Raw genomic sequence first — 6,198 nt, 5'->3', positions numbered from 1 at the left:
GAAAAGAAGGGTTTCGAAAACTTGAGTCAATCCACCACAAACCGATCTAAACTGATAATCCACAATACAAGAATCACAAAACTGGTACTAACTCGGGCTAACTCAGTCAAAATCGGTGCAAACTCAGTCGACTCAGTCGAAAAGGGGTTCGAATTTTGGCGAAAATCCGGCAGCAATTCGTCTTGTTTACTTGAAAAACAATCGTAACCATCAAGTTTTATCGCAAAAACTTGGAAAAATTGGAGCAAGAGCAATGGCAGTTCGTTTGTATATGCGTGTGTATTGTGAAGGAGATGAAGTGAATATGTATGACTTTCAACAGTTAAGTCATACCGAGCTTAAAAACAGGTTTTAATAAAAAAATATATAAATATTATGATTTTTGATTAATTAAAAACAATAAAACTTTTTGCACTTTTAATCAAAAATTTAATACACATAATATATAATATATTACACATATATTTTGTAAAATTCAACTTTAATTAAATATAAATATTTATGAATTTAACTTTAATTTATTAACATGAATTAACTTAAAATCAAATATTTGTGCTTAATTAATTTTGAAAAATACAAAATAAATACATATAATTATCTAAATGCATAGAGAATATTACAGTGGAGTATGCATCTAATAAATTATAGAGAAATATATGAACATGCATAATTACACAGAAAATTATCAGATAATTTACAAATAATTATATAAAATCTAGTAAAATAGATATAATTACACAGAAAATTCAAAAAAATACACAATAAACTATAAAGCATATATAAAATATATACAATGAGAAGCATGGCATATTTAACATCCCTAGTTCACAAACCAACTTAGAGAAAGTGGATTAATCAAGTGGTTTAGTGAAGATGTCTATAATCTGATGAGCCGTGGGTACGAAATGTAACACCACAGTACCATTCATGACATGTTCTCGAATAAAATGATACCTGATATCTATGTGCTTGGTTCTGGAGTGTTGCACTGGATTGTCAGAAATGGCTATGGCACTGGTGTTGTCACAAAATATTGGAATTTTGTTAACATCAATACCATAATCATTTAATTGATTCCTGATCCAAAGAATTTGAGCACAGCAACTGCCAGCAGCTATGTACTCAGCTTCAGCAGTAGAAGTAGACACTGAGTGCTGCTTCTTGCTGTACCAGGAAACCAACCGACGTCCTAGAAAGTGACAGCTTCCAGACGTACTCTTTCTGTCAATCCTGTAACCTGCATAATCAGAATCTGTATAGCCGGTTAAGTCAAAACCAGTATTCTTAGGCTACCAAATACCTAAACTAGGTGTACCCTTAAGATATCTAAAGATTCCTTGGATGGCTATAAGATGTGATTCTTTAGGATCAGCTTGGAACCTAGCACACAAACATGTTGCAAACATAATATCTAGTCTAGTAGCAGTGAGATAGAGTAATGAGCCAATCATACCTCGATAGCTTGAGATATCAACTTTCTTACCAGATTTATCCTGGTCAAGCTTAGTGGCAATGCCCATGGGTGTCTTTGCCGGTGAATAGTCTTCTAGATTGTACTTTTTTAGAATAACTCTGACATACTTTGACTGGCAAATGAAGATTCCATCTTCCTTTTGGCTTACTTGAAGACCAAGAAAGTAGGATAGCTCACCCATCATACTCATTTCATAATTACTCTGCATTAACTTAGCAAATCTCTTGCACAAGTTATCGTTAGTAGAACCAAATATAATATCATCAACATATATTTGAACAAATATCATATCATTATCATGCAATTTGTAAAAGAGAGTTTTGTCTATGACACCTCTAGTGAAATTATTTTCAATTAAAAACTCAGAGAGAGTGTCATACCATGTCCTTGTTGACTGCTTGAGTCCATAGACAGCTTTGAATATAAAGTATACAAAATCAGCAAACTCTGGATTTTCAAAGCTAGGAGGCTGTTCCAAATATACTTCTTCTTCCATCTTTCCATTCAGAAATGCACTTTTCACATCCATTTGATAAACTTTGAAGTTGGAGTGTGCAGCAAAGGCAAGAAATATTCTAATGGCTTCAAGACGAGCAACTGGAGCATAGGTTTCATCGTAATCAATTCCTTCTTCCTGGAAATAACTTTTTGCGATCAGTCTGGCTTTGTTTCTCACAACAATTCCATCACCATCTAACTTGTTCCAGTAGACCCATCTAGTTTCAATTATAGATTTACCCTTAGGCCTTGGAACCAGGGCCCAGACTTCTTGTCTCTAAAATTGATTAAGCTCTTCTTGCATGGAAAGAACCCAATCAGGATCAGTAAGTGCTTCATCCAATTTTTTTGGTTCTAATTGTGATAGAAACCCAGAGAATAGACATTCATTTTTTGTAGCACTTCTAGTCCTGACACCAGCATCAGGATCACTAATTATTAAATCAAAGGGATGATCTCTGCTCCAAATCTTTTCCCTTGGAAGATGTGTCCTTGATGATTCAGCAGTATTGTCAGTAAGCTGAAGTGTATGACTAGTTGATCCACCAGCTCCCCCTGGGTTGCTGCCAGGTTGACTTGATGATCTACCACTAGCATCAGTGGAATCTCCAGCATTATTGTCATTTCCTCCACCATTGCCTGGATCATTATCATCATTGTTGTCATCACCTGTTGCAGCCTCAGGTGGCACATCATCATCTTAAATCAGAATCTGGATAGTTGTCAAACTTCAGGGATTCAGATGGATTAGCAGATTGTAAACTTGGGAGTTTAGTGTCATCAAATGTTACATTGACACTAACTTTCACCGATAGAGTATCAATTACAAAAACTCTATCAGCAACATTTGTATAACCAACAAAGATGGCTTCAGATGCCTTTGGTTCAAACTTGTTCAAGTTCTCTTCTCCATCTTTGAGAACATCGCACTTAGCTCCAAAGACATGACGGTATTTGACATATGGTTTCTTGTTGTTATACAGCTGAAATGGAGTTTTCATATGATCCTTATTGATCAAAGTTCTATTCTGGGTATAGCAGGCAGTAGTCACAGTTTTAGCCCAAAAGTACTGTTAGGTCCAATCAGACGTAGAAGGGGGGGTTGAATACGTCTATACCAAGTTCTTAGATTTAATTTAATTGCGGAATAATTCTATTTCAGTCCAGTTTAAATCAATCATAAATATACAACTCCAGCAAGTCGGGGAATATTCTTGCATTAGAAATAACCCTCGGGTGCTACAAATTCCAACACGAATGTCGGCTGCAGAGACTACAATCACTCTAATACAAACTCTCGATAAAATTGATATTCTAATTTAGCTCTCGAGAATGTGTATAGTGTGTGCACTTACAAAGTGTGTAGTTGTTTTCAAATGAAAACACAAAGCTCTATTTATAAGCTTCCCAACATCTAACCTTGGTTAACGAGTTCGTCCTGGACGAATTGAGTTCGTCCTGGACGAATTGAGTTCGTCCTGGACGAATTCAATTTAACTGTGGTTAAATTGAATTGTCCAAATAAAAACTAACTCCAAATCTTCAAAGTTACGCCTGATACATATACATATATATATGTAATGCAAAGTTGCGCCTCTGGGAGTCAAACATGGCGCCAGGTCAATTGTTGCGCCTTAGTAGTGCTTCACAGGGTATGTACAACTTAGAAAATATTCTAAGTTACAAACACAATGTAGCACAGTGTTATTGCCTTGGAGTCGCAACCTTTGACTTGGTCAAAGTTTGCGCTCCAAGTTGAACCTTCATAGTTGCCCTGTAATGCTTAGAGATAATTCTAAGTACAATTCAAACTTGCGCCACAGTGGAATTTTCTTCACTGTTCTCTCTCATCTCCTGAGGACGAACTTTGACTTTAGTCAAAGTTTGCGCCCCAACTGTGCTGTGTCTTCACTGTGATGATACTTAGAGAATTTTCTAAGTGAAGATGAACTTTGACTTCTGGTCAAAAGTTGTTCCCCAACATAGCTTCCACTGTAGTAGCACTTGGAAGAAATTCCAAGTAACATGAACTTGCGCGTCATGATGCCATATATACATATATATATTAATTAATTGTTTATCACATGAATTGTTTTAATTCAGGTGACTTAAATTAATAAAATATATAAATGTGTATATGTACATATTAATTTAGTTCTTGATGACTCTCCTTGGAATGGCTTGATTGACTTGATCAATTAATTCGTTGATCGAATCCACTGAATACTTTCGTACGTCCTGACGTCCTATGCACTGGTCTGGTTCACGAACGACTCGAACTGAAATAATTCCTTGAATCCTTTTTCTTTACAATATACTTGATCAGTCATTCCGGGTTAGATGTTGCTTCGATAAATTTGATTATAAATAATCAAAATAGATACAATGGAATCTTCCGATCTTTGATACTTGATCTTCAGGCAATCTTGATAGCAGAAACTGATTGAGCTTTATTCATCACTGAGGCCTGAACATGTTAATGAACTTCTTCCAGTGGACGGATGTTCGTCTCAGATATCTTGATTGTCTTTGTCTGTTTGTATCGGATCTCCAACCTGTAGATTCATGTATTATACTTACGTATTGTTTCCTGTCCTTTTGTTGTGTTGAGTTATCGTAATTACATTTACGTTACATTATGCTTTACAATCTCCCCCTATTTGATTGTTAGAGTTCGACAAGCAAATCCTTTAAAAGGATAACTCAACTGACACAATGAAAAAGCACACTAATTTAAACAGGAAATAATACTAAGTACAGTCTGGATTATATCTTACAATTTCCAGAAATCAAGTAAATACAAGTAGCCATTGTTCCTCTAGCCTGAACTAATCTTTCCTTGATTTCTTGGCTCTTGCATTAATCAGATTCTGCTCAGCTCTTCTCTTTGCAATATCTTTTTCTCTCTTCTGAATGAGTTTGTTCTCTATCTCTTCAATCCTGGCAGTTATAGTGCTCAGTGCCACTTGCTCCAAAGTATTCTCAGGTGGTGGTTGCTCCAGATTTTTCTTCATCTTCTCTAAAGTCTATAGATGGACCATCTTCTTCAACTTCTTGAATGTAATATTAAGCTCCATACCTTCAATTTTCATAATGACCCTTGATGGATGAGCACGAACCCTTGAAGTGTTGTGAACAGTCTCTACAGCTTTCCTTATTTCCAGAAGATCAATCGATTCCTTGAGCACACCCTTATCTTCCTTGACCACAGTGTAGGAACAATCGGACCTTGGCCATGCGTTTTATGATACTAATTAAAAGTTCGAACAGAATATTAACCTTAATCGCTACGGCGCAAGCGATTCAAATCCACGTCTTCTAATGTATTCCCTGATTCTCCTTGGACGAAGTGTGGCCTTCGATCTCCCAAGGTGTGCCTCTCCTTAAAGCTCTGAAAACCCAAAACCCTAGCTGTCTCCTTGAGAAAAACGTCTGCCTCTCTCAAACTTTAGGATGAATTCGTTTTGGCGTGTTTCCCAGCTTTAGGAGAACAAGAATATATATAGGCAACAGTAGGGATCATGGACCATTAGGTCAGGCCTTCCAATGACATTCTGGGCCAGGCCCAATGTCATTAAATATTAATTCAATCCACTAAAGAATTAATATTGGCACTACCTTTCCTAATTCCGTAAATTAATTATTTAATTCGGCTCCCATATCAATTGCTTATAAATTCCCCATGTTTAAGATATCGCATGTCCATTAATTAAATTAATTTCTGACAATTAATTTAATCAATATCATTTATCGTTGATCATCCACTCAACCTTATACTTATGCAAGAACAAATCTGCCTGCAGGACTAAAGCATAATTATCTTTATGAGCTTTCATGAGGACATCATCACCCGAATATATTTTTCGGACACGGTTTCCTTTTATAGTCAATATCCCACTCTGTATATAATGTCATTGCCCAATACATAAATTAGTAATTTAAAATAAATTACTTAACTTATGAGTCAAGGCATGTGCATTAAATACAAGTGTCAATCACTATATCCGGATTAAGAACTTAAAGATTAATAACATCATAGAATCTCAGTTCTTTATTGTCAGAATTAAAGAAACAATTATTCTACTATTTTGATCCCGTTCAATATACACAAAGTATATAAGTATTATTCAATAGTAAAGATAAAGTATTTCCAAATAATACTTCAGTCGTTCCAATGGTTTGTCTAACACCATTTAGACTATGAACCTTTATTATATTATATAAGG

The sequence above is a fragment of the Daucus carota genome, chromosome 2 (assembly GCF_001625215.2).
Source record: "Daucus carota subsp. sativus chromosome 2, DH1 v3.0, whole genome shotgun sequence".
NCBI classification, from domain to species: domain Eukaryota; kingdom Viridiplantae; phylum Streptophyta; class Magnoliopsida; order Apiales; family Apiaceae; genus Daucus; species Daucus carota.
This window is presented reverse-complemented; position numbering follows the sequence as displayed.